The 9,725-nt window shown below is 35.8% G+C and overlaps 1 pseudogene; it reads left to right on the top strand.

Annotated features, from left to right (window-relative positions):
• The first annotated feature begins 5,307 nt into the window (after positions 1–5,307).
• Positions 5,308–5,725, top strand: LOC101706951 (nuclear cap-binding protein subunit 2 pseudogene; annotated as a pseudogene).
• The last annotated feature ends 4,000 nt before the right edge of the window (positions 5,726–9,725 follow it).

The raw sequence follows: 9,725 nt of genomic DNA, 5'->3' as shown, positions 1-9,725 counted from the left end.
CCATGTATTTGTTGCAATTTGAAACATTTTTTTGAACATTCACTCAATGCAGGCAGAATTTCTCTGGTCAACTGCCAAGTCTTGCTATATCCTTGGTATGCTGTCAAGTTAACAGAGTTGTAAATTAAGTAAAGTGACTGTCTTAACCCTGGGAAGTTGAACTTAGAAGGCATTTTATCAAAATAAATGAGCTGAGTTAAATAGTTTTGGCTGCCATTTGACTTAATTATGGGTAACAGTTTTACAGGAGGCCCAGATGGTCCAGGGAAGCTCAAATTCTTGCACTGAGTTCTTGGTGGGTGCTGAGGAATAGCATCAGTCACTGTACACATGACACTGTAATATATAAAGATCGGTTTACAATGAAGACTGTTTTGGTTTTTCTACTCAGAAAGTAGAATGAAAAGTTAGAGTTATAGATCGTGAGTTGGGGTGTTCCTCCTTGTTTGGCTGGTATCACTGATTTCCTTTTGCTTGGATCTTGTGAACATCTTTAGCCTTTGCAATGGTGATGACTGAAAAGATCAAGCCAAACTTTGATAGATAACAAACTTTTAATTGACAAATAGGTGAATACATAAGGCCTTTAAATAATTCGTAACTATAGCTGCAGTGTAATACACACTTATGATGTTTCAGGAACTGTGCCAGACACATCGAGTCTATTTTCTCATTTAAATCTCAGAACTCTCAAGTTTCAAATGAGAAAGTTGTCTGGAGACTCTGATCTCCATAAACATGTTTCCTTTTATATTTTAGCTCTCCACGGTTTCTTTAATGTCCATGCGTGGCAGATAGAAGATAACACTCATTGCTCAATGTGCTATTTCTGACCCATTTGCTTTGTCCTGTTCTCTTCAATGTTTTTTAACTTTTTCTCAAAGTCTTTCTTGTTATTAGTTCTCACTTTTCTTGTCTCTTCTCACCCCAGACTTGACACTGTCTCCCTGCATATTGACTTCCTTCCCTCTAAATCATAGTTTGTGTTAGTTTTCAATGATATTTTCTCATACTGTCTTGGAAAAATAATCTTGTTGGCACATCAGTGGGTAGCACACCAATCACACTTTTGTCCTGGTCCTCAAAGAAGAGCCAGACAACATTCATCCTAAAAAAATAACTTTCAAATCTTAAATATCTTGTTATAATAGACCATAATATATAAGAAAAAAACCCCAGCAAATTTGAAAGTCAACTTGAATATCACATAACAGAACTTTCTATGAATATCTTGAATTCTCTTAATATCTCTATCAAATGATTATTATTTATACTGTGACTTGAATATTCTAATGCGTAACTACTTCCTAATACAACCTAATTCACTTTTTATTGCACTATTTTGGAATGCTCTAAGTTGTGGATCCAAATAGAACAAGTCTGATTTTCCTCTACATAACAAATAATTTAACATTTATAGATAATTATATTAAGTTAAATATTTCCATTTCTTTTACCATTCCTTATAGGAACCAGATTGGACACTTCTGTATCCTTGTCTGTTGTCTTGTGGAAGCAGAGGGCCTCTACTTTTTTAATAACTTTTTTACTACCTCTTTAGTATTTTGAATTGACTGTCTCTTATCCCAATGTAATCTGCTTGGAATAGTGTGGACCTGTGTAATATTAATTTCTCTCTCCCAGCCTGTATGTAGGGCCTCACAAAGAGTTCCCTACACTCAGTTGACAGAGTAAAAGAAGATAGGTCTGGTTTATATATGGTTCTGCATGTAGAATATACAGGCACCATCTGAGAGTAGACAGCAGGAACATTACAGCTTCTCTCAAGCATTCTGGAAGGCCAGTGGTGAAGGAAAGACTTCCCAGCCGGCAAAACTTTGGGAAAGGCATCTTGATTGTTCACTTTTCTTGGAAGGAGAAATGGCTAGACATGAAACTGTATACCAATTAATGGGCTTTGGATAATGGTTTGGTTGGGTGGTCAGGGATTTAAAAGGCATGTAATTGGAAAATTGGGAAAAAATTATTTGGGAAGGAGTTAGTTCAGTATATTTTCCCCTATGGTCAAAGGATATGAAGACATTTGTGTCCTATATGAATGCTCACTTGTCTTCCATGCACAGAATACTTCAGTCAAAACTACCTTCTCTAGCCTTACAGAATGACTTACCCACCATTATGATATTCCACACAGCATTGTGCCTAATCAAGGAACTCAGTTCAGCAAAAGAAGAGCAGCAGTGGGCCCATGGTAATAGAATTAATGGATTTTATTATATTTTCTACCAGCTTGAAGAAGATGGCTTGATAGAATGATGTATTGGCCTTTTGAAAACTCAGTTACATCACCAAATAGATGGCAATGTTTTAGCAGGTTGGGGAAAGGTTTTCAAGTAGGCTGGATGTACTCTGAATCGGTGTCTATCGCTAATTCTCTGATATCTAGGATTCATGGTCTAGGGATCGAGGGATAGAAATAGGAGTGGCACCACTCACTATTAACCCTAGTAATCCTCCAGCAAAATTCTTTGTCCCTGTTCCTGTTCCTTCATTCTCTGCTGGTCTAGAAGCTTTAGTTCTAGAGAGAGAAATTGTTCTACCAGGTAACACAACAGTGATTCCATTGAACTGGAAGTTACAACTGTCACCTGACCACTTTGGATTCCTCATAACTCTGAGTCAATAGGCAAAGAAGGAGTTAAGGGGTTGGCTGGCTTACTGATCCTAATTACTAAGAGGAAATTGGACAATTAGGACATAATGGATGTAAAGAAAGTTTGGAATACAGGAAATACCATAGGGCAATTGTGGTAAACCTATGGCATTCAGGCAGCAGCAGGCTGTTTGTATCATTGAAAGCCCTAAAAGATTCACTGTCACTGCCTTAGGACATCTTTCAGTATTACCACGCCATGTGATTAAGGTAAATGGAAGACTATAACAGCTCAATTTAAATAGAGCTGCAAATGGGCCAATCCTTTTAAGAATGGAGGTTTGGGTCACCCCACCAAACAAAGAGCCAAGACCAACTAAGGGACTCACTAAAGGCATGGGGAGTACACAATGGATAGTAGAGGAAGGTTGTCACAGATACCTTCTACAATCACAATACAACCAGTTACAGAAAGAAAACTATAGTTTTCATGAATATTTGTTATAAACATGTGTGTATTTTCCCCTTCTCATTCACTTATACAATATAAGATATATTAAATTTATTTCATAGTATTTATGACTAATTTTACATTATAATACTTAAGTTACAGGATATAAAGCAGAATAATAAACACTGCTCAAGGACATTGCTTCCTTTTTTTGGGTAAGGGATTAGTGCATTGTGGGTTTTAAGCAGGATAATTTTATCATGTCAAGTAGAATTATGACCATGTTATTATCTTTATTTGGAGATTAAGTATGGCTTAACAAGATGAATACAGGTGTTAAGTTTGACAAGGGGTAGACTTGGGACTGTTAATTTTATGTTTAAACTTGAAGGGATCAGGAAATGCCCAGATATCTGTTCAAACATTCTTTCTTTTTTCTTTCTTTCTTTCTTTCTTTCTTTCTTTCTTTCTTTCTTTCTTTCTTTTCTTTTTTTTTTTTTACTAGAGAAATAGATTTAATGCAAGATATACAAATATATAAGAATTTGTAAGAGGCTCCCAGCACTCAGGACGAGGCTTCTGGGCCGCCATACCACCACCACCCCCAGCACAGAGGAGGTGAGCCACCATGCGGGCACCAACAGCAACCCCCCCGCCTCCCCCCCCGTCAAAATGAGAAGACACATAAACAAGTCTCAGAACCAGTCTTCCAGATCACCTAAAGGAACCCCAAAGGCAAAGGAGATGGAATACTCTGATACTCAACCACCTGGACTCCCTGAACTGGCAACAAAAGAGGATCTGGAAAAAATGAAATCAGAAATAATTTCTCACATAACAGCAGAGATTGTGCCCATAGTGCAAGACATGATTAATAAATCTAGAAAGGACACAGATAAAAATAACAGAGGATCTGAGGAACATGATGGAATCCCAACATAGGAAACAAATGGAATCCATAAAACAAGTGCAAACAGATTTCCAGGAGATTAAAAACTCCATTGAAAGTCTACACAGCAGAATGAGCCAATGTGAGGAAAGAATTTCAGATATAGAAGATAAGATTGCAATTAGTGAGGAGGAAAAGAAAAATTGCTTTAAAATTGTAAGGGAACATGAGAAATCAATCCAGCAGCTGCTAGATGATGCAAAGAAGAATAATATAAGACTGATTGGAGTCAATGAAGAAACAGGAGAGAGTGGAGATGACATAAAAAAACTGTTCACAGAAGTGATGGCAGAAAACTTCCCAAGCAGGGGAAAAGAACTTGATATACAGATAAATGAGGCATATAGGACTCCAAGTAGCTATGATCAAAAAAATCTACACATAGGCATATAATTGTTAAGATTCCAGAAACCCAACAAAAGAACAAAATTCTACAAGCAGTTAGAGAAAAGAAACAAATCACATACAAAGGAAAGACCATCAGAATCACAGCAGACTTCTCATCACAAATCCTCAAGGCAAGAAGAGCTTAGAGTGACATATTTCAAGCCCTAAAGGAAAACAGCCTCCAACCCAGATGGATGTACCCTGCAAAACTATCTTGCAAAGCTGATGGAGAAATAAGATACTTTCATGACAAAGAGCACCTTAGGAACTTCATGAGTATCAAACCAGCACTCCAAAAAATTTTAGACAATATCCTAGAAAAGACAATGAGGATCACAACCCCAGGAAGCCTAGCAGAATGACTCCTTTGGGTGCAACAAGAAATTAATGCAAAGGGGGAGAATCCAACAAAAAGAAAAAGTCATGACAATGATAAGTCAATACGTAACTGTTATAACCATCAACGTTAATGGTCTCAATTCACCAATCAAAAGAAATAGACTGGCAGAATGGGTCAAGAAGCAAGATCCAACAATATGCTGCATACAAGAAACACACTTAATTCAAAATGAAACTCATAGACTGAAAATTAAAGGGTGGAAAACAGTACTCCATGCAACAGGAATCCCCCCAAAAAGCAAGAGTAGCTATCCTCTTTGCAGATCAAGTGGATTTCAACCTAAAATCCAAAACACTTCCGGTCCCAAGAATTTCAGATAAGTGATAGTCAGCTTGTATGTACAAATCTATCATGAACATGTGTTTTCATTCTTCTTAAGTAAAAATTTAAGAACAGAACTGTTGGTTCTTGACAGTAATACAAGAAATTTCTAGCTCTACTGCTTAGCATCAAGTCGGGTGGCCTGTTGAAGGTGTGGCACAGCGACTTCTACGTGGAGCTGAGCCAGTACCGGGACTAGCACTTCCGGGGTGACAATGAAGAACAAGAAAAAATACTGAAGTAAAGTTGTACATTGTATGTTGGAAATCTTTCCTTTTACACAACTGAAGAACAAATTTATGAACTCTTCAGCAAAAGTGGTGACATAAAGAAGATCATTATGTGTCTGGATAAAATGAAGAAAACACCATGTGGCTTCTGTTTTTTGTGGAATACTCCTTGAGAGCAGATGCAGAAAATGCCATGCGTTTCATAAACGGAACTCATCTGGACGACAGGATCATTCTCACAGACTGGGATGCAGGCTTTAAGGAGGGCAGGTAGTATGGGCTTGGGAGATCTGGAAGCCAGGTTTGCGATGAATACAGGCAGGACTATGACACGGGAAGAGGGGGCTATGGAAAACTTGCACAAAGGCAGTGAGTGGCAGGAGTCCTATCAGTGCAAAATTCCCTCCTTCCCTCCTGGTAACTGCTGAAAAAGTTACCAGAAGCATTTTCTGTTACCAGATCAAAAAGTGTGTTCCTTGTGGCTGGGGATGGAGTTCAGTTTCAGTGATAGAGCAAAAAGAAATGTGTTCCCCAGCAGCAGATTCAGCCTATGATGTTATTCTGTCAGCCAAAAATACCACACTTACGGGAAGACTAGAAAAATATAAGTCTATTTTCTGATGCTAGGGTCTAAGTAGGCTCATGATCTACACTGTAACTTGGAACAATTCTTTTTTAAATTTGAAGTTTGCATGATGTAAAGTTTTTTAGGGTAAAATGGAGTTTTGCTATGTTGTATAGTTTTGCTGTAAATTAAGAAGAGTTGTCTGATAACTGCATTTGTTTTCTATGTTGAATTCTAATTTCTAAAGGCAAACTTTGACTTTCCTAAGTATTTGCACAAAAGCCTGAGGTCTCAGGACTCCCCTCACCCCAGTTCTGTGCTTTAGTGCAGGACTTGAGTTCTGCTAAATACATTTTTCAAAAGATGTGATGTTTTGCCTAAAACTAAAAAAGAAAGTCTGTCTAACATGGAGACCCCCAAAGAATTTATTTTGCATTTGTAAAGCAAGAGATGATTTCTTATGTGTGAGTATAATTTTCCCTAATTAGAAAAAATACAAAACATTTTCATCTAGCAAAAGAGCATCTTCCAACATCCAGTAGTATGTGAAGGTTGTGGTCAGAGTTCGATACTCTGAACATCTTTCATGTTAGACCAAGTGTGGTTTTCTCAGTCAATTCCAAACTGGTTACTGGAATTTTTTAAAGCACTGTTGATAGTTGTGAAGTAAGAAGAAACCATTTACAAACATCTAATGATACACTATTCATTTGTAGACATTTGGTTTTACACTGTACTTTGAACTAATTTATATTCTTCTGTAGTAAGACATAACTCAGATTTCTAAAGGCCTTAAAACCAAAGATATTTGTTCTTATTTGTCTTTTGTAATAGATTACAATAAAGTTGGACCAACTTAAAATAAATAAATTTCTATATTGTTTTCCAAAATGGTTTTGTCATTTTACATTCACATTAGCAGTATTAGACAGTTCCAACTGGTTCACACCTAAGCTGACATTTGTTCTTGTAAAACTTTTAACTTCATCTCCCTAATGAGTGTATAATACGATTTTGTTATTATACTGATTAGTATTTTTCTGATTCTAGTGTTGCACACCTTTCCTTGTGTTGCACTGGGTATTTATCATCTTGTGTCTACTTTTTAATTGGGTTGTCTATTAATGAGCTGTAAGAGTTCTTTATATATTCTGGTCTTAGGTTATATGTATTATAAATATGGTCTGTTTAAGGACTACTTTTCATTTTCTTAACGATGTCATTTAAAATTCTAAATTTTGATGGACTCTCATTTATCAATTCCTTTTTTTTTATACATTGTTTTTTGTATCCTAGGAAATTCTTGCCTACCCTAAATTCATGAACATTTTCCCTTATAAGTTCTTCTTAAAGTTTTATAGTTTTAGTCTTTCATATTTAGGTTCATAGATCCTTCCAAGTTATTTTTATGTGTGGAAATAAAGGGTTGAAGTTAATTTTCTACATCTACCAGGTGTTTTAGTGCCATTTGCTGAAAACACTATCTTTTCCTCTGCTCTTGAAATGAGTTTATGTTCTATAAAATGTTAATGTTAAATAACCTTTGAAAACTCAGTGGACCATATATGTGTGGCTCTATTTCTAGTTCTCTGTTTTATTCCATTGATCTCTATGTCATTCCTTACACCAACACTGCCTTGATTACTGTAGCTTTAGAGGAAGTCTTAAAATTAGGTACTACATGTCTTCCAACACTGTTTTTTTTTTTTTTCTTTTTACTTTTCTGGGTCCTTTGTGCTCCTACATAACTTTTAAATTTCAGTATCCAATTCTTCATTTATAGCAAGTATACATAGACCTGAATTTTTATATATACCTTGTGTTTTCTAATCCTGCTAAATTCAAATACAAGTTCTAGAGGCTCCTAGAGATTTCTTAGTATTTTCTCTGTAGATGATCATTTCATCTACACATAAAGATTTTACTTCTACTTTGCCAATCATATGCTAATTGTGTCTTTTTATTGCCAGATTATTTTGGTTTGGTCCTATGTTTCAAAGTTTAATGGACAGATGAAGAGTAGGCATATCTGCCCTTGTTCCCCACCTGAGGGAGAAAGCATTGTATCTTTACGATTCATATAAGGTGTTTTTGCTGAAAGCATGGAGTACATGGCTTATTTGCTGAGAAGGCTCTGTTCTACTTCTAGTCTCCTAATAGCTTTTAACATGAACAGCTGCAGAATTTAGTCCAATACTTTTTCTGCAACTACTGACAGGATCATATGGCTTTTTCCTTTCTTCTATTAAAATGATAAATTATGGGCATGGATCTTCCAATGCTGAACAAAACACTGCCATCCCTATAATAAAACCACTTTCTACATACTGCCAGATCTGACTTCTAATTGTTTTGTTAAAAATTTTTTTATCTATGTTCATACTTTTTTCTTCTATTATCTTTATCCAGTTTTATATTAGCATAATGTTGATTTCCTAAAGTGAGGGGAGAAGTGTTCCTTCTTTCTTCTGCTTTAAATGTTTGATATAATTTATCAGTTAAAATGTATACTAGCCTGTTGTTGTCATATAGGTAGGTTTTCAAGCTAGGAATATACTTTCTTTAATAGGTGCTATTCAAATTTTATATTTCCTCCAGAGTCAGTTTCATTAATTTGTCTTCCAAGGTACTTCTTAGAAATTGTCAAATTTATTTCAAAAAAGATTTTTGTAATATGCTTACTCTATCCTTTAAAATTCTGTAAAATCTGTGGTAATGTCCTCTAAATTTTGATGTTGTAATTTTAAAAATATATAATTGATATTGTGTAATAGGAAGAAAAGATCTAAAGGAGTTGGGGAAGCAGGAAGGGTGGGGGAAAGGAAAGAAGGGAAAAGAAAAAATATGAGAAAAGAAAAAAATGGAAACAAAGTCTTGGCAAATAAAGAAGAGTGGAGAGGGTGAAGGGAGGGCAGAGTAAGGAGAAAAAGATACATCATGCAAAGATACAAGATCCCAATGATGAATGTAACTGTATTTTAAACCTAAAATGTACCAATAAACTTAATAAGAAAAAAGAAAAAAAAGAATTTATGAGATTAGTTTACAATGGCTACCCACAGAGTCAGATGTAAAAGACTGCAAAGGTCTTTCTGTGTTCTGGAGATTGAAAGGATCCTGTCAAAGGCCTGGAGCCCACCGTAGTGTCCCATGGGTGTCCATATCAGGAGGCTAAAGGATCTGTGCGAGAAGGCTGAAGGGTCTGTGCTGGAAGATGAAGAGTCTGCACTAGAAATCAGATGACATCCCAGGTGAAAGTGAAGTCTGGGGCTCCTCTGAAGAAATAGAAGTAAACCTTCTTTCTTCATTTCTCTTTTATACCATTTTAGCCACAATCCTTCCTAGAGTGGGTCTTTCATACCCAGAACTCTGGTGATCCAGTTTAGTTGGGTGTCAAAAATTATTTGTGAGTGTTTCTGTGAGAGTGTTTTCTGAATGAGATTAGTATTTGAACTGGTAGACTCAATAAAGTAAGTTGCAGATGGCAATTGTGAGCTTTCTCAGACTCCATAGTTATATGAGAATGCCTCTTTACAGGTTTTCATTTATATAATTATAGTAACTAGTTATACAATAATATATAACTATATAAATATATCTATATATATTTCTCTGAGAATACTAAGAAGAGTTGGAGACCAAGACACAAATGCCTAAATGTTTTGAGTTTAGCCCTTCTAAGTTTTGGCATGAATAATACAGCAAATTATAGAGCAGAATGTCCTATCAACTCTTCTTTCTAAATATAAGCTAACCCCACCTCTTAGTCCTTCTGATATATTTTTGTGTGTCAACATTTAGATTCTAA

Source organism: Heterocephalus glaber, unplaced genomic scaffold (assembly GCF_053883595.1).
Source record: "Heterocephalus glaber isolate CG9 unplaced genomic scaffold, H.glaber_assembly_v1.0 deba00000071, whole genome shotgun sequence".
NCBI lineage: Eukaryota > Metazoa > Chordata > Mammalia > Rodentia > Bathyergidae > Heterocephalus > Heterocephalus glaber.
This window is presented reverse-complemented; position numbering and strand designations above follow the sequence as displayed.